We start from the raw sequence: 19,938 nt of genomic DNA on the forward strand, positions 1-19,938 counted from the left end.
CACATTTGGCATCCTGTGACTCGGTGTGTGCATGCGTGTGTGTAGGCGTGACAGAATGTGTGCCATGACTCTATGGGCTTTGAAAGAGTAATTGTAAACTGGGCTTTGAGGATTTCTGTTAATAAGCCCTGCATCTTCATCCAGTTCTAGCAATGCTCGGCTAAAAACAGACTGAGGTCATTCATGTATAAATGGAAACACACCAAGAAAAAAAATTAATACCAAATGTACAGCAAGATCAAAAGAAGAAATAAATTTCTCATTGGAATACTGGGAGCTATGCAGAGACCACTGGTTACTGCTACTTCACATAAAACTGGAGGTCAGAGCATGTCTTAGGAAAGTTCTTCAAAAGGCAAGGACCAGCCAGAGGCAGTGATTTGAGAATCCCACAAGGGTGATTCTCACAAAGCCAGCTGAATCCTGAATTACGCAGGGAATACATTCCCCCCAAATGCTGTAAGAAATGCAGAAAATAACTAGGAGTGTCAAGGTCTATTGAACTCAGAATCTACAACCAAAACATTTTCATTTAAAAACAAATGCACAAAATGTTGTAATGAAATTAGTAGCCAGGAAATACTTGATCACAAATTACTTTGGTGAATTTTCAAATTAAAAAACATTGAGGTACATCATAATAAATTATTCTCTTGATTATTGTCAAGTGAGTCTACAGAAGTAAATGTGGCTCTTTAGGTCTAGCTATATTCATTTATATATTTACACAGTTAATCATGCATTCATTCAGGAAATATTTATTGAGCACCTAGTAGGTGCTGGGGTGGATTGTGAAAAAGGAGTAGAAGAGTAGGCGGAGTAGGATTGGAAGATAGACTCAGTTTAAAGAATGCTCTACCAGTTACCATTGAATAATATTCAGTAAGGAGGTAAAGCTCTCTCAGCCTCTGATTTCCATCTGTAGAATGTGGATGGTTATGATTGCCTTGCAGAGTTGTCTGGATTTAATGAAGTTGCACACACACACACACACACACACGCACACTTAGCCCATACCTGGCACACCATGAATATTCTAAGGAAAAGGGAAGATGGTACTCCAAAACTTTATAATCCTGCAACTTACAGATAGGTTGACATCTCAGTGCTCCCTTGTCTAAAATAGTGCTCTAAAGATACCCCCCACCCATCCACATATTCATATGATCAAAAATATGCCCAAGAAGAAGGGCCACCAGGAGTGGGTGACATGCAGGAGCAGACTTAGAAGCCCAGGACACCCATGGAAAGGGGAGATCTTGTTAGGATGTCAAGGCTGCCTTAATTCTTGCTTTCACTTTTCTCCTAGACACTGGGTTGGGAAACAGTTTCCCCTATCTTCAGAAGAAGGGGAGCCCACAGGCATCTCTGGACATCCCGAAATCTCTGGCCCTGTGAGCAGTGTGGCCTCCTGATACGTCTGCACTTAGGGCGTCTCACCCTGTACTCGGTTACTCCTCCTGTTGAGGGAGCAAAATTGTGAGAGGTGTCCCATGGATAGGCCTGGAGTTGGCCTATAGGGCAAATAGGAGTCAGGGAAGCTAGGTGGTTGTGATTCTGTGAGAATGAGGCTTAGGGGAAACACTGCAGTCAAGAGTGGCAAAGAGACTCAAAAACAGGGCTGCCACCCATAACATATAGGGATGCAAGATGCTCAACCAAATTTGAATTTCAGATGAACAGCAAACCATTTTAACATAAGTTCTATGCAATATTGGAGATATACTTGTACAAAAAAATTATTCATTGTTCATCTGAAATCCAGATTTAACTGAGTGTCCTGTATTTTATTGGTCAGCCCTACTCAAGGAATGAAGGGAACATCCTCCATTGCCTTGTGCTTGTGAGACTAGATGGGACACAGCATCTCCAGACAGTCCACCAATCTGTGGTCCTACAAGTGCACCCCTATATGACAAGAGCCTGTAGCCCAATCCCTTTGGGTAGATATGGAGACAGATGTGCAGGACATGGTGCTGGGTGCTAGGAACACAAAGAGGTATAAAACTGGCCGGGACATAAGGACCCCCTCCTTAATAGAGGACCAAGGTTAATGGAACAATAATCACAATAAAAATAACAGTGCCAATTGTCCATATTATTGGGAGCTCATTGAGACACTATTTCAAGCACCTTACAAAAATCTCACAATGATCCTATAAGGTCCATTTTATTATTAACTCCAGTTTACAAATAGGGAAAGTAACCATTTAATTTTCCACCCCAAATAAGGAATGTTTTAAAGTAAAAGGGAGCCTCTGTCCTCAGTAACAGAGTAACACAGTGAACTGGACCTGCGTCGTAAGGGGTGATAGTATTCTATTTGCAGAAGACTGGAGGGAGGAGCTTGGAATCTGGGCATGATGACTCAGAATTAGTCCTCCTAGCCAGGAACAGTAAAGGAGATTTGTTTACATAAACTTCCTCCCATCAGATGCAAAGCTACGTGGAGGTGGGCCCTCCTGTTTTGCTTGATGCTGTGTGCTTGGTACCCTAGCACCCAGTTCAATGGGTGCCAAAAATACCTGATAAACAGATGAATCTGGGAAGCCTTTGAGGAGAGGGGTTGTATGAGCATGGTTTGATTAATACAAGGGGACCTGGGCAGGATCCCCTTCTCCCTTGATCTGTCCCTCATCCTGGGTGCCTGAGGTAGGGTAGGTGAGAGGACACTACCAAGTGGACATAGCTCGGGCTTGCCAAGCTAAATGCTGGGACATAAACAAGGGGAAGTCTGCATGCCAACTAAGTCACAAAGGACTGTCAGCCCTTGCCCAGCTCTTCTACGTGGACGCTCAGGTGCCAGATCCTACACATTGAGAACGGTCACATCACCTAGGGCCTGACTGACCAGTTGACTGCCTTCCTGTTGGGCCCTGTAGCACCAGGGGTGGTCCATTCGCCCTATAGAGCTGATCCCCAGGGAAGTCCCTCAGATCTCCTCAGCCAGCTCAGGCCTGCTTCCCTCTGTGTTCCCAAGACAGCCCCTAGCTTGAGGCCACCCCCTCCCAACTTGGACCACACCCTACGGCCTACTACTTTCATCTCCCTTCAGTAAATTTAAGCCCTGGACAATCCATTGCAAGCCTACACCCTCTTTAAACAGGAATCATGAGATCCTTAAAACAATAAACAAACCCCTCCCCCTTGCGGAGGATCAGCTAGTTGCTTTTTAAGAAGAGAGCAAATTTATAGCAAGGGAGAAACAGAGCCTGGCAGCCGACTCCTTCTGGCTCCTCTCTCTAGAAGATGTCATGAAACTTGATGACTCCTGCCCCATGGCTGCAGAGCGAACAAGAGAAGGCTCTCCCTGATGTTTTTGCTCTGCCCGCAATTTAACTACATGTCATTGAACTAACTAGCCTATAAGCTGAGGTCATGGGCAGTGTCTTGTAAATATAAGATACTTCTTTGAATCCTTAAAGTCTGGCACAGTGTTTTACATGTAGGGTTACAATAAACATAATTAATTTGCTTTGACCACTAAGGGTGTGTCTAAGCTTAAATACCCTAAATTACTTCTGACATAAAAGAGTTAGTCTGGGGCAAACAAAGTCTACCAGGTAGCTAAGCCCTAATCCTGAAATGGAGAAAGAAAGGATATCTGAGTCACTTTTCAAATTACTCCTGCTCCTTCTTTTCAGTCTCTCAGCAGTTCTAAGGCTTTTCTACTGTTGAGCAGTGAACTTGGGTAGGTCTCTGAGCTTCATGGGGCCTCAATTTTCTGGCACTGAGTCAAGCAGGTTCAAAAAGATGGTTCTGAGGTCACTTGCCAAGTCTCACATGCCAGGATTCTGGCTGACCAATAAATGCAAAGTAGGAATAAGCATGGAGTAGATGCTTGGGGGTGGGGATGGGTAGCTGGAAAGGGGAAAATAAATATGGATTTAGGAAGGGAAAAAAGCACTGGAGACAAAGAAAAACCAGATAAGCACCCCCAAGGCTTATTCCACCTTTGCTAAGATGATGACACTGTCACTCCTACAGTGTTCAGGTGGGTGATGCCAGTGCAGTTAGGCCTAGCCTTTCCTTTTCACTCACTCATCCAGGTGTGTTCTCTGCGTGGTTCCTGGGACTGCTCAAGGCCTGGGGAAATTACTGGACTGTAAACAAAGGTTACGGGTAGTATTTTATAAGTTGAAGATTACAGGATAGAGGAAAGGCAGATTTTTTTTTTTTTTAAAACCCTCAATTAAGCCTTAACTGTGTACAAGTTGCTTTAAGACTATCAACGGGTATTTCCCCAGATCCCTAAATAGCCTCACTAGGAAGGCTTCCCAGAGGAAGGGACCTATTCCTAGAAGGTCTCTCTGCTTCTAATCCATCCTGACAGATCTTTTCAAAATCAACTGTCTTGCCATCCTTTCCTGCATGGACGCTTTGCAGTGGCCTCCTGTGCAGAAGCTGTAGCAGTCTCCCTGCACAGCTTCCAGGACAGCCTGTTGAATTTCCAGAATGCCCTGAGGCACCTCTGACCCCTTCCCTGACCCCTTCTGCTACCTTACAGAGAAAAGGGATCAGAACCTGAGCCTCATCTTGTGAAAGCTTTCCATTCCTCCTCTCAGGAAGTGCCCACAAATCAGACAGTAATCAAATTTGACAGAAAGGAAATCTCCATCACAAATTACAAACCATGTTTTCTGTCTCCAACTCTAGGACTTTGCCACGATCAAGCTGGTAGAGGTCCCTGGGCTTCTGGGGCCTCTATTTTCTGGCATTGAGTCAAGCAGGTTCAACAAGATGATCAACCCTGGGTCCCTTCCAAGTCACAATCTGTGCAATCTTCAGAGTTGGACCTTAATTCTAAAAATATCTGGTGAAAATTGCTTCTGAGGACAGTGTTAAGAGCAAATTTAATAACAGGGGAAGAGGCACAGAGGTTGCAGGTTCGGGCAATTGCAGTGCCCAACCTCTGAATGAATGCAGGACATTGAGGTCTGAGAGGACATTGCAAAAGTACTAAACATTCTCTGCAAAATTCAGGGTGAAAGCTTGAATATCATCATCCCATGCTGTTCTAACAAACCACAGATAGCTAGTAACATTTGCCTGATTGTACATGAGGGATGATATGTAGTCTGCAGAAGACTCTTTTTGTTGGAATATGTCAGAGATCCAGGGAGAAAGGGAGGAGGTGAGTGTTAGTCTCCAGGGTACTCTATGCCTTCTCCCTCCATTGTGTTCCCTGGGGCTGCAAAACAGAAACTAGAAATTAGAATATAGTGATTTGGACCATAACTGAGTGCACAGACACCTAGACAGTACAGCAAAGCATGGGGTCAGGTCTTTTGGTGATTATTCTGTTTGAAGTTTCAGGAGAGATCCTAAGGAGGCTTCTCTTAGCTGGATCCTGAAGAATAGGAGACAAGCATCTCCTGAGTCCATTTCAATGTGGGGAAGGAGGATGCCAAGGAGTGAAGGGTGGTCTTCAGGAAACTATGAGGAACTGGATGGGACTAGAGAGGGTGGTGTTGGGGGAGAGAGATCATAAAGAACTCAGCCTTCCCTGTTACTATCAAATGTAACCAGATCTGTATTTTCAAAAGCTTACTGTGGAGACATGGGTTGAAGAGTCCCAACACAGTGGTGCTGTCCCTCCTCCCTGACCCCCTCACCTTCATTCTCCATAAGTTTCTCCCAATTAAAAAAAAAAAAAACTATTTAGAGGATCACTCTCAGAGTTCCTCCAAGGGTACTCCTGAGAATTTGCAGGGGAATCTTCTGAAATTTTCACTTTTGGTAAACTTCTGGGTGGCCCTTTTACACACCCATATAGGAGATCCTCTAGGAGCTAGTTTCTGGGCAGCAATTTTGACTGTTGGGAATGGTCCTCTGTGCAAGCTCCGCGTCCCTTGCTGAATTCTGTGGCTGTAAATACATAGTATTGAACACGAACAGGCGGGGGTGGGGTGAGATTTGATGATTTATTTTTTTCTTTTGGTCCAGTTTTTTTCCTAAAAAGAACATGCAGTCCTTCTACAATAATAATTTTTAAACGAAAATTCTTTAAAATGAATGTAATGAGCACCCGGTCTCTATGAGCCCTGAACAATCTCGCAGAAGAAATGAGTTGCCTGAAAAGGGTTACATATTGCAGGGAAGCTCCGTTGTTTTCAGCAGGAAAAAGAGGCCTTGTAACAACAGGAAGCTCTGGGAGGCCTCAGTACCAAGGCTTCCAAGCAAAGCGGTTCTGGAAACAATGGCTGCCCATGGCTGGGGAATATTGGGCAGGAAATAAAGGATGCTGGAGTGGGGGTGGGGGTGCAGCGAGGAGCTGATAAGCACTACCTGGCTGTTCTTCACATAGATTTAGTCTGCCGACGATGGAGTCGTGGATTCTTTTTTTTTTTAATGCTCCCCATTTCCCATCAGCAAAATTGATTTTAGAAAATATAGAAATGAGAAGAAGTCATGTGGAAATCATTAGGAAGCTATACCACCCAGGAAACAGCAGGTACAACAAACAAGAGAAGGGCACAGTCATATCAGTGCAGGGAGAGGAAGGAGGAGCTTCAGAGGAACTAAGAACAGCTAAGTCTCAGAAGGACTCCAGCCTTCATAAAAATAAAAATAGTGTTGGGGTTAATGGGAACCAGCCAGACCAAAGGAGACAGGTGAAAACCTTCTGAGACTGAAAGTTATGTTTTATTTAATTGATATGTCTGTTCATATGGATGGTGTAAGTTGGGGAATCATAAATAGTACAATGGGGTGGGGACTAAAAAAAAATCACCCTAATGTTTTGTCCTAAAAACCTAGATGTAAACCAGAACCAGTATAAGTAAGGACCTGAACATTTGCAAGTAGAAATCAAATCTGACTTCTTCATTTCTAATCCAATTTCTCCCAGCTTCATCCAGAGAGATCCGGGGATGTTAGATCCAGAACGGACATTAACAATCACTTAGACCCAGAACTTGCTCCTAGCTCTGATGAAAGTCAGGCTGGCAGTGCCTGATTGGCTCAGGACACCCAGCTGTTTCATATTGCTGTAACTAATGCGTACCCAGCACCTAGTTCCTGAGAGATTCCTGGTGTAATTCAGAGAGGAGGAGAAATACTCTCCTCAAAGGTCTAAAATCTAATACCTGTAGAGCAGAACCGGAACCCAGGTTTCCTCATACCTTGTCTAAGTCCTTCTACCTCATCAAATTGCTTTTAGACATGAAATTACCTTTGTTTTCTGCAGCTTTGAGGTCTTCCCCATCCTTGGTTGGTTTCCCTTGCATGGGGGTTATTCTTATAAGATACACTGGAAAGTACATGAACTTGGGATTCAGATAGACTTGTAATTATACCCCAGCTCTGCCGCTAGCTGCGAATCATCTAACCTCACTGAATCTTGGTTTCTTGTATAGAAAATAGGGATGGTCATGTGTACACCTTGAGTTGTAAGAATTAAATAAAATAATGATGGTTAAGTGTGGGTTTCCACAGAGCAGTTAGACAGTCCATCCCCTCAAGGCATGTGAAAATAACAGGTGGGCTGGACATACTCAGAGGAGAAACAATTTACATTGTCCTCATTCCTAAGATGACTGGTGTTGGTGAAGCATACAGCTCCAGAACCAGGTTTATTTTTCTTGCTTGAGTCTTGTTAACCCACTTGGATGACAACCCCTGTACCTCTGGGACTCTTTCTGGAGGTGAATGTAGCCATCTTTTCTACCCATTACTGCTGAAGGGCCCCACCCAGTGGCATCCCAAGGAGCAGGTGTCAAGAAAGCTGTCATTCAGTAAATAAGCTCTTGATGGAGTGATTTAAACTCACTATGCTCTATGTTATGCAGCTAAATCAAGAATTCAGTTGACTTTAAATGATTTGTTGTTGCCCACAGGATAAGCCTGGGAGTGTGCTGGGGAGTTGACAGATCTTTCCATCCTCCATAAGGATGCCCCTGGAGTGAAGGATGGCCACCCTAAAATTCCTCTGAGAACAAAGGATGGATGGACCAAAAAAGTCTTTATAAATTACACAAAGCCTGGCAGCCTTCATTTTCAGCAACAGGACACGAATCCTGTGTGCACAGTTTGTGTGCATAGTGAATTAGGCTCGATCAGTGCCCCAGGCCACTTGGGGGAACAGGTGGAGGTGCCTTACTGGTTTTCCTTGCCTGCAGCTTCATCACACCTTGCCCTTTCTCTCTATTTTGCATGGCCCTTCCTCACAGCCCCAGCCACCCCTACCCCAAACACACACACCCAGATGCACCCTGTGAGTGTCCCTCCCTTGCTGTTCCCCTAGGCTTATTAACCATGTGTGGTCCAAGAAACTTCCACCACCCTCAACCCATCAGAAAGGCACTTACCTTTCCTAAAGAAATTTTAGGCAGCCGCTAGAAAAGAGGCAGCCTCCTTACTTTCCTTTTCATCATTAAGAGGTCCTCTCCACTGGCCCTAGAGGGTCATCTTCTTTCTTATTTTTGGAGAGATGTGTTTGTGGCAAATCTTTCCCTCCTGATTACTCCCCTGCACCCCTTTTCAAAGGCCTGTTCCTTGAAGGGAAGAACTCTGGAGTTGACCCTGATGAGGTTGCTGAAGGTCTGGATTGGATGTTACTCTTTGAGCAATGGAGAGCCATTGAATATTTTAGAGTAGGGGAACCTCATCATTGAAGCTAGAGACAGATGTTCTGGCAGTAGAGATCAAAATAAAATGCAATCTTTTCATTTGAAAAATCCCCCAATTTATACTTTTCTCCCACCAGAGGAATTCACCACATTATTTCTTATAGTCCCGACTTCTTTATACCATTCTCTGTTCTTCCTGCCACGAGGAAGTGAGTGACACTTAGTACTTATTTTATGCCAAGTACTTAATGGAGCAATTTGCATGCTCTGTAGTGTGTGCTGCATCCCATCCCATCCTGTCATCTCCAGTTGTCCCCGTGCACCACAATCAGAGTTCTTGTGCATCACCTCACCACATTACAACCCCCCAAGTGTGAGGGTCCTGTCCCCACACTCTTACAGGGTCCCTCTCGTGCAGTCAGTGCTCTATAAATGCACACAATTTCCTAAAAACTCCACCTGACTTCCCCCACCATGCTGTGATCTTTTTCAAAGAACTTTCTTCATATTCTTTCACCTGTCTAGGGCCCTTAACATATTTTGCTTGATATTTTCATCCTGGCCAATTTACTTAATACCTCTGAGCTTTAGTTTTCTCATTTGCCTAACAGGGATAAATATTTCCCTCCTAAGTTCTTGTGAGCATTGCACTGGGTACAACTAATGGATACAAAGTGGATAACTCCGGGATGGGCACTTAGTAGCTACCCAGTAATCATCTGTTCCCAGCTCCACTCCTTGAGCACAAAGCTCTTATTCTACATTTTGTCCTTCCTATATCTGCTTTGGCAGAAGGGAAATCATTGTTATCAGAAAGAGGTCACGTTGGCTGGGTGTGGTGATGCACACCTGTAATTCCAGTGACTTGGGAGGCTGAGGCAGGAAGATTGCAAGTTCAAAGCCAGCCTCAGCAACTTAGCAAGACTCTATCTCAAAATAAAAAGGGCTGAGGATGTAGCTTAGTGTTAAAGTGACCCCTGGTTTAACCTCAGGTATCACAAAATAAAAGAAAAAAGAAAGAGGCCACCTTGAGAGCAGAGACCCAAGGGCCCCTGAAGGGATGAGAGACAGAGTGTGGACCAAATGAGGACCTAGACAGAGACTTGACCTGGCATCTGAACCTGAAGTGAGGAGAGAAGGGGACCCAGGTTGCCCCTGGCCCCTGAGCCTGGGGAATAACCCTCAGGGTGCAATCAGCCATCTGGAGCTGGGCCTTACAGTGCAACAGAGCTAGTGCTGGCCACCCCGGCCAACAGGTCAGGCAAACACTTCTGTTTAGTGAGGGGTAATTACCTCAACAGGGTCTTAGAAAGGACTTATGCAAATATTTAGAAATTTCCTCACTGATTTCAGAAACCCCTTTGACTTCTTTAATAAAGCCTGTTTTTCAAATATCTCATTTAAAAAAAAATACTTACTATATTCTATCACAGAATATTCAGAAAACCAAAATGAAAACTACAGAAAAGTAAAAATAATTTATTTGCCATCGCCCAGCAATAACTACTATTAACCTTTCAGTGTATGTTACTTTTCGTCATTTAATGTGCGGGGAGGGGGGGCGGAAAGATGATTTAAAATAATCACAATGTACTCTTTTTATGTGTGTAGCTTTCTGCATTTCTGATCCATATATATTCTTTTGTAACTTCTTCAAAAGTCGCTTTAAGGTGGATATTAACCACAAGGTGTTGAACACCTACTGGAGGGCCTGCAGTGGTAGAATATCAAGCCTTTTGGGAGTCCAGGCAAGGGACCTACCAGCTGTCCTCAGATCACACCTCCATAGTGGGCTTCCCACTCACAGGAGCTGCCCTCTGAGGAGGAGGGCTTGAGCCAGGGCAGGTAGAGCAGGCTTGCTGTATTCCCCAGCGCTGTGGTATCATTGGAGAAGCCTGGGCTCCAGAGTCCGGCAGAGCTGGGTTGCATTTGGCAGCTGTGTGATGTGGGGCAACTCACCCACACTCTCTAAGAATCCACTTTCCCATTTTCAAAGTGCAGATGGTCTCACCTGGTTCGTGGTTGGCTATGACTGTAGAATAGAGAGAGCCGTGAAACAAGCAAACAAGCAAGCAGAGCCACCTGAACAGTGCCTGATGGTTCTAAGAGGTTTCTTCAAAGAAGAAACCAGATATCAGTGGAGCAGAGAAAAACCTGCCTGAAGAAAATGGTCAGTCTCCTGTTCGGCAAGACAATTTGTTTAAAAATCTTTTTAAAAATGTGTTCTAATTAGTTATTCATGACAGCAGAATGTATTTTGACACCCTACACATATATGGAGTATAACTTCTCATTCTTCTGGTGGTACATGATGTAGAGGCTCACAGGTTGTGTAATCATTTATGCACAGAGGGTAATAATGTCTGATTCATTTTACTATCCTTCTTACCCCCAGACTCCCCTCCCTTCTCTTCACTCCCCTCTACCTAATCCAGAGTACCCCTTTTCTTTCCTAGTCACCCCCCTTATTGTGAATTGACATCCACATATCAGAAAAAAACATTTGGCCTTTAGTTCCTTCAGATTGGCTTATTTCACTTAGCATGATATTCTCCAGTTCCATCCATTTACTGGCAAATGCCATAATTTCATTCTTCTTTATGACTGAATAATATTCCACTGTGTATCTAAATCACCATTTCTTTATCTATTCATCTATTGAAGAACCAACCTAAGTTGGTTCCATAGGTTAGCTATTGTGAATTGTGCTTATGTGGCTGCATCACTTGGGGTATAAACCTAGGAACGGGATAGCTGGGTCAAGTGGTGGTTCCATTCCAAGTTTTCTGAGGAATCTCCATACTGCTTTCCATGGTGGTTGCACCAAATTTGCAGTCCCACCAGCAATGTACAAATGGCCCTTTTCCTCCAGATCCTCACCAATATTTATTATTGCTTGTATTATTGATAATTGCTATTCTGACTGGAGTGACATGAAATCTCAGTGTAGTTTTGATTGCATTTCTCTAATTGCTAGAGATGTTGAACATTTTTGTGGGGGGGGGGGCAGTGGGAGAAGAGGTAATGGGGATTGAACTCAGGGGCACTGGACCACTAAGCCACATCCCTAGCCCTATTTTGTATTTTATTAGAGACAGGATCTCATTGAGTTGCTTAGCAGCTCGCTAAAGTGCTGAGGCTGGCTTTGAACTTGTGATCCTCCTGCTACTGCCTCCCGAGCCGCTGGGATTACAGGTGTGCACCACAGTGCCTGGCTAAGATATTGAGCATTTTTTCATATATTTGTTGATTGATTATATTTCTTCCTCTGTGAAGTGTCTGTTCAGTGCCTTAGCCCATTTATTGATTGGGTTATTTGGGGTTTTTGGTGTTCAGTTTTTTGAGTTCTCCATATATTCTGGAGATTAATGCTGTATCTGATGTGTGTGTGGTTGAGATTTTCTCCCATTCTGTAGGCTCAGTCTTCACATTATTGATTGTTTCCTTTGCTGTGAAGAAGCTTCTTAGTTTGATTCCATCCCATTTATTGATTCTTGATTTTACTTCTCGGCAAGACAATTTGAGTGTTTGTGTTTTCAAGGCTATTCTAGATGAGTAAGACACAAAGCTGTCCAAGGAGCTCACAGCTCAGTAACAGAGAAAACAAGAAAAAGGTGACATCTTGCAACTAGTACTGAACACAGAGTAGGTTTGCAGTAGATTTTTTTGGAATTGAATTATTGAAAAATTTTTAGAAAAAGTAACATATTCTTATAGGTCAAAATTCAAAAGTACAAAAGAACATACAGTGAGGAGTGGGGCTATTACCCTGGAGGTAAATGAATTTATTACTTTCTTTTATATTCTTCCACAGATATTGAATGCATATACAAACAAATGTCTATACCTATTCTTTTATTCTCTTTTGAAAAAAATATGCTGGAGATGTTGAACATTTTTTTTTTTTTGGAGTGGGAAGGGGTAACGGGGATTGAACTCAAAGGTATGTTAGCATACCTTTGTGTTGGTCTGCAGGGGAGACTGGCATCACCTCCAGACAGCAATTTGACAATGTCTATCAAAATGACAAATACATACCCTTTGGTCCAGTGGTTTCTCTTCTAGGAATTTGTTCTGCAAATATCTTGTAGTATATCTTTATGCTTAACAATATATTTTGAAAACTGTTCTATGTCAATACATGAAAGTTCTCTCATTCTTTTTAATGACTATTCCACCATATTATGAATGTCTATCATCTCTACTAATGTTCCATCATTTATATTAGTGATTTTCTATTAATGGACAATCTTGTGCTATTATAAATGCTGCAATGAGTAATCTTGTATACATGTTACTTAACACATATATGAGAACATCTGTAGGATAAATTCCTAGAGGAGGAACCAGTGGGTCAAAGGCTATATGAATGTGTCACCTGGATAGATATTGTCAAATTGTCCTCCAGAGATAGTAACCCTCTCCCCTGCTACCAGCGATGCATGGGAGTGCTTGCTTTCCCATAGGCTTGTCAGCCCATTCTGTTATCAGACTTATGTATTTCTGCCAGTCTGAGAAGTGAAAAATAATATCTGTGTAGCTTTAATTTGCAGTCGAATTGAATGTAGACATTTCTACAGGGAGAAGGCACCAGAGAGATGCACACATGGAGGAAGGAATGCTTTGGGAGGAGGAGGTTTCCAGCGGAAAAGAGGCAGAGGGCTCAGGCTGGGGAAAATCCCCTGGGAGCCAGGGAAGTGGGAGCCCCCGAGTATGTTCAGGAAGTGGCAGTTGTTGAGTGTGGCTAGAGCACAGCCCTCCTGGGTGGGGTGAGAGGGAGAAAAAGCTCAATGGCCAGGGCTAAGCAGCAAGATGGAGAGTGGCCAGACAGTGGAAGACCTCAGCTTCCTGCTACAGTCAGACTTGATTCTCTTCAATGGTGAACCATGGGAGGTGTTTAGGCAGGAGAACAACAAAACCAAACCTCTGCTTTCAAAAGATAAAATGTAGTCTCTGCTGTAGGAACTCAAGAGGAAACATCCCCCCAAAATGAATTTGAAAGTGAAATAAGAGTAAACCAGTTGCTTTGATCCCTATGGGGAAAATAAGGGAAATATTAACATTCCTCACTCCTTTCTTCCTTTTTCTCTTGGGAGAAGGTTATAATTGAGCTCTTTATGGATGACTTCTATCTAGCGATTCTCAGAGTGGTTCTAGAAATGTTCTGAGCTGGATAATGGCTTAGTATTACCAAAGGATAATGCTCTTGAATTTATGTTTTGATCAATAAAAATAAAGAACAGTTGCATTACATATAGTATCATTTTCTGTATGTGAATAATGGACCAAAGGATGTAGACTGTCTACCTCACAAACCAACTTTTCTCCTGATACCAAAACATAAGCAACAGCAACAACAAAAATGGATAAATGGGCCCTCACTAAAATTTAAAACTTCTGTGTCTCAAAGAAGACCAGAAATATGTACAAAGTGTTTTTTTGTCAACGAAAAATGAAATAAAATTTTTAAAAAGTATAAAAGCCACCCACAGCATAGGAGAAAATATTTGCCAATCATGTATCTAATAAGGGTCTCATATCCAGAATATATAAAGAACTCTTATGAATCAACAAAAAGATAAGTAACTCAAATAAAAATGGACAAAGGATCTGAACAGACATTCTCCAAAGAAGATATACAAATGGCCAATAAGCACATGAAACAATATTTAACATCATTAGTCATCAAAGAAATGCAAATCAAAAACCACAGTAAATACCAATTCACACCCACCAGGATGACTATAATAATAATAATTTTTTTTAAAAGACAAGGAGTGTTGACAAGGATATGGAGAAATTGGGACCCTCAAATATTGGCTGGTGGGAATGTAAAATGGCACAGCCACTTTAGAGAACAATTTGGTAGGACCTCAAAAGTTATACAGAGTTATCATGTGACTCATCTATTGTACTTCTGGATATATGGCCAAGAAAATTGGAAACATATGTCCACACAACCACTTGCATGTGAAGGGTTCATAGCAGTATTATTAATAACAGTCCAAACATGGAAACAACTCAAATGGACCAACTGATGAATGGGTATCAAAATGAGGATATTATTTGGAATATTATTCAGCTACAAAAATGAGTGAAGTACTGACACATGCTACAGCCTTGACACATGAAGGGCCTTAGAAAACGTTATGCCAAGTAAAAGAAACCTATCAGGAGGGCCACATATTCAAGATTCTGTTTATATGAAATGTCTAGAACAGGCAAATCCACAGAAACAAAAAGTTGATCAGGGGCTGCAGAGAAGGAAGAATCGGTAGGATCTAGTAATGGGTATTTGGTTTCTTTTGGGGGTAAAGAAAATATTCTGGAATTAGTGTGACAGTAGCTTAGCTTGTAAATATACTAAAAACCACTTAGTGGTACTCTTTAAGAGGGTGAATTTTATTGCATTGAACTTAAATCTCAAAATTTTTTCATTACTGGATTGAACCCAGAAACATTCTTCCACTGAGCTATACCCTAGCCCCTTTTAAATTTTTATTTTGAGACAGAGTCTGCTAAGTTACCCAAGCTGGCCTCAAACTTGAAATCCTCCTGCCTCAGCCTCCCAAGTCCCTGGGATTACAGGCATGGAACATGGCACCCAGCCATCTCAATTTAAAGAAAAATTTTTCTCCAAGAAGGACTGGCTAAAGCCCCAACGTATTTAATTTTTTTTCCTTACAAAATAAAAAGTGATTCTTTGTTTTTGTTATTTGTACAGAAAATATTATACTGTACTTTGTTAAATAAATACCAGAAATTTTCAAGATTTTCTTTAATTCCCTATTAGGCCAAGAGGGAAAGAGTAGAAAGAAGTTAAAGGAGACTCAGAGGGGAAATTGGACGATGACCTGGAGGCAGGAAAAGCCAGCAGGGAAGGAGCATGGGATGATGAGACAGAGGAAGAGGGACAGGGAAAAGAGAAGGACTTTAAATCTTTTCTGCATCTCTTGGAAAAATGCCAAAGAGAGGACTCAACAACACTGCTTAAAATCCCCATCTGCCTCACATACATGTTGCAATAGGTTCTCAAAGATCTCTTCCCTGTGAAGAGCCTCCTCTCCCCACTCCAGGGCCTCTCCCCTTAGGTATCATTATTCTTCACCCACAAGTGGCTCTTGGTCCTTTCCATTACCTCAAACAAATTAATGAACATATTCATCATGCTTCAAAGTCCCCTCAGACCCCTTCCTCATCCCTAGCTCTTGCCTCTTCTCTGCTTTCTCTTACTACAAATCAGTTTGCATTTTCTCCAGTTTTATATAAACGGAATCACACAGCCTGTGTTCTTTCATGGACTGGTTTCTGTCACTCAGCCTGATGTCTTCGAGATACACCTTATAATTGCTGAATGGTATTCCATTGTATATGTGCACCATAGACTTCACTTTGAAGGTCAGGAATATAAGACCCAGAGAAGGGAGGAAATCTGACGAATCTGAAGAAAATCCAGAATGGGGCCAGGCCAGTTGGGGAAGGTGCCTATTTCCCTAAAACAAAAATTCGGTTTAATGCAGTATGGAAGAATGTGGCCATATGACCACATGAATGACCAAATGAAATGATGTTTGTTCCAATCTCTGTCTCCAGTTCTGACCAACTCCCAGCCACACAGGGAACTGAGACAACTTACAGAAGCATAACTTCTGGGGAGAGGGGGACTCAGAAATGATTTGACTGTTGGTCTTTTCTGCACCAAACCCTTGAAGAAGTTGGGAATTGAGGAGAGTGTCCTAAACTATTAATACGTTTGGGGTTAGATCAAATGAGACAAAGGACTTTATAATGTTTTATAAACCGTAAAGCCTAAATCAAGGGTAAGATTTTTTTCTTTCCATCAAGAATCACCTCAAGATGTATTTTATGCTCAGATTAAAATTTAACTTTTAAGATCACTGATCCAGGAAAAACTAAACAAAACCAAAAAGTGGGAAGTATTTAAAGAACCATCAGTGAAGCAACTCAAAGAGATTATAATATTATATTTATAATCAGCAACTGCGCGTACCTCTGTAGGAGGAGACTTAAAGTTCTTTGGGTCCAGGATAAATCCCACAGAAGTAACTCTGTGACTCCAACCTCCAGTGTCACTCCTTCCCATGCCTAAATTGACAATGGAGCTTTCTTTCCATCTATAACTACTCAGCTCTTTTGTAACAAGCTTCTATCCTGTTTCAGAATCCTCTGGTGTCCTCAATCTGGTTGGACATTGGGAACAACAGTCTAAAGAATTCTGAGTCTTTGAGACAAAACTTCTAGTAGCCTCTGCAATACCCTCCTCTGGTACTATCTTTCGACTCTTGTGGTCTGAAGTGTGGGCTGCAGATTGACAGTACCCACATCACCTGGGAATATGTTAGAAATGCAAATATTCAACATTCCCTCCACCCAATTTCCTACTGAATTGGCATATGCATGTTAATAAGATCCCCTAGGTATAGTGCATGTACATCGAAGTATGAGAAGCTCCTGTCTAGATGTGATTCTTCAACTTTCAAGTGCGTCAGGATCCCTAGAGGATGCCTTGGCTGGGCTGGGAAGACCTAACCCAGGAAGCACAGTCTGAGAAGCACTGCTGTAGTTGATTTCACAGAGATGAAATGAATCCTTTCCCATTGTGAACGTGATGGAGAATCCCTATACCTTCCAACTCAGCCCAAATGAGAATCCAGGAAAGCTAGCACTCCACAGGGCCTCTTCCCTTGGGTTGTTTTGCTGCTGCCACCTGCTCAAACAGAGCTGTAGACAAGAGGTTCTAGGGCCTCTGTACCAAAGCCAGAGTAAATGGAATGTGTTTTTCCCCACCTTTAAAACAAACAGAGCCTGAGTTGCTGGTGCTGAGAGGTTGAATACCAGGAGGTCCCTTTCTGAGGACAGGCTAGGACAAGTTGATGACACTGTACTGCCCCTTTTCTAGGATGTTCTTTATAAAGACTCTTTAAGTCCAAGACTTTTGTTTGAGTCCTACTTGTGAATGCTCAGAGTTCTTAAGTTCGCTGGTGCTCTGCACAGCACAACAGCTATATACTCAATACAAACTACAAGTATAGAAGCTGGGGATTAGCTCAGTGGCAAAGAGGTTGCCCAGCACATGAGGTCCTGGGTGTGATTCTCAGCACCACAAAACAATGACAAAAAAGGAAAAAATCCCAAATGAAACAAATCCTTAAGTTCAAATGCCTCAGGCCAAGCATGACACCCTTACCCCAATTTAAAATCTGTATATTTGATTCCTACTGCCTTTGTGCTGCAAAGATATGCCTAAATGTGCAGAAAAAGAAATCCTGAAGAAGCAAAATTGTTCTCAAATAGAAATGTTTACCAAACATTGGGTCCAGGATAAATCCCAAAGAATTGAGATGAGGTTTGACTGGCATAAGCCCACTGGATGGAGAAGGCAAGCTCTGTTTTCACCAAGAAAACCAAATTATAAATTTGTATCCTAGATAAGCTACACATAGAAATAGTAGTTGTCACTACTATTTTTGTAAGCTTTTTAAATATATTTTATTTTTAACTTCTTATATGCCAGGGTCTATGCTAAATGTTCACAAGTATCGTTTCAGTCCTAGCTATGAGTTAGTATCACTATTATCTGCATATTGCAGATGTGGGAATTAAGAAACAGAATCATTATACATTTTGTCAAAGGTTAGAAAGGTAGTTTGGCCCCCAAATGTGCCCTCTCAGCCGTAGACCACATGAGGCCAGTTAGAGAAGAGCATGGTGGAATGGGGAGAGAGTCGTCATTATTATGCACAGGAGGGTTTTTTGTTGTTGGGTTTTTTTTTTCTTTTTTGGTGTGTGTGTGTTCTTTTAAGCATGGGAACTCTTTCTTTATTTGCATGAGGGTAGGAGACAAAAATCTTATCAAGAGCCCTATTTTCTAAGTCACATCCGATCCTAGCTCTTCCAATAATTCCAATCCCAGGTCCACTCCCTGACCGCTTTGCACCTGGGTTAACTGAGAATCTTCTCCCCAGTTTCAGTCATGGAGGATAGGCTAGGATCAAAACATGGGTGTGTCCCCCAAAGGGAATGGCTCTGGGCACATACAGCCTTTGAGGGATGGACAGAATACTTTAAGTATGATGAACACTACTGAGCACCGGGAAGCACATGGGAGGGGGAGCTTGGAAAGTGCTATAATAGGGAATTCAGGTAGAATGCAGAATCTGAACACCTGATGTCTACCCACACAAAGGTCCAGTCCACTTTGGAACTGTGTGTACGTGTGAACCTGTGCAATAAGCATTAGTGAATTAGTATTAGTTTAATTTAAGGAAATAATGGATTGGATATGTGTTGAGGATATAAGCACAGTGTTTACCCAGGCCTTAGCTTATGGGGCCTGCATCAGCTCTAGGCCTCTAGGAAGCACTGAAGACACTCTGAGGCTTGGATTGTTCCCCAACAAACCACTATTCCCTGCTCTCTCACAGGGGGAACTCAGATGGTCCTGTCCAGGGACCCAGGTGGCAAATGACTGGCTGCTCTCTCTGTACATCTGAAAGGACTGTGTCTGCTTTCTGCATCACCAAACTGGCTGAGTTCCCCAAGGTCAGCCTTGAGGAGAGAACTGCATGCCAGGCTCATCTGTTAGGGCTCTAAACCTCAAGAGTGGCAGGAATCCAAGAGGCCATGTCAGTCCCTTTCATGTGGTCCACTTAAGTCAATGACTAGAAGGAAGAGGCAGGGGTTCTCACCTTTAAAAGGACATTTTAGCACTTTAATCTTTAAATTGCATTTGCCATTAGGGCAGATTTTCTTCCAGTCATTTTTCCTTCGCAATTTTTCCTTTTCGTTTTTTCTTCTTTCCTTTAAAATAAATAAATAAATAACTGAATTCAGTGTATATTCAATTTTGTGTCTTATTTGTCTTTTATATTTTATAAGTATATAAGCATTTTTCTTCCCAGTGTGAACTGCTTTTCATAAGCAACTAGTAATGGTGAGTGAGTTAAGTAAATTTACCTGTCTTGGTTCCTTTGTGTGTAAAATAAGGGAGTGGTTCTCCAATTTTAGGTTGCATAAGAATTACCCACAAGTAACTCTGCTTATTAAAACTTATACTGCGGGCCCCACCCTCAGAATTTGAATCAATAGTTCTGGGGTGGGGCCAGAGATTTGTATATCCAACAAGTGCCCAGGGGATAATGATGATGGTGTCCAGGAAACCACATCAGTGGTCACTGGTACAGAACCAGTATAATGAGGAGATTGAGTTGTGGAATTTCCAAATCACCTCTGGCATCAGATATCTAAATTATTGCGTATTTTTCATATTCATATGCATATTCATATTGTGTATTTTTTATATTCATATGCATGAGTGTTCTAGGCTTTATCAAAACTCTATGATTTT

At 42.2% G+C, this 19,938-nt stretch overlaps 1 protein-coding gene across 2 annotated transcripts in view; it reads left to right on the forward strand.

Moving 5' to 3' along the window:
* Window positions 1-19,938, forward strand: part of Arhgap31 (Rho GTPase activating protein 31) — a 104,882-nt gene that overhangs the window by 47,176 nt on the left and 37,768 nt on the right. The gene's annotated exons all lie outside the window — the stretch shown is intronic.

This window comes from Marmota monax, unplaced genomic scaffold (genome assembly GCF_021218885.2).
Source record: "Marmota monax isolate L192 unplaced genomic scaffold, Marmota_monax_Labrador192_F-V1.1 WCK01_AAM20220418_F8-fsc00052, whole genome shotgun sequence".
Classification (NCBI taxonomy): Eukaryota; Metazoa; Chordata; class Mammalia; order Rodentia; family Sciuridae; genus Marmota; species Marmota monax.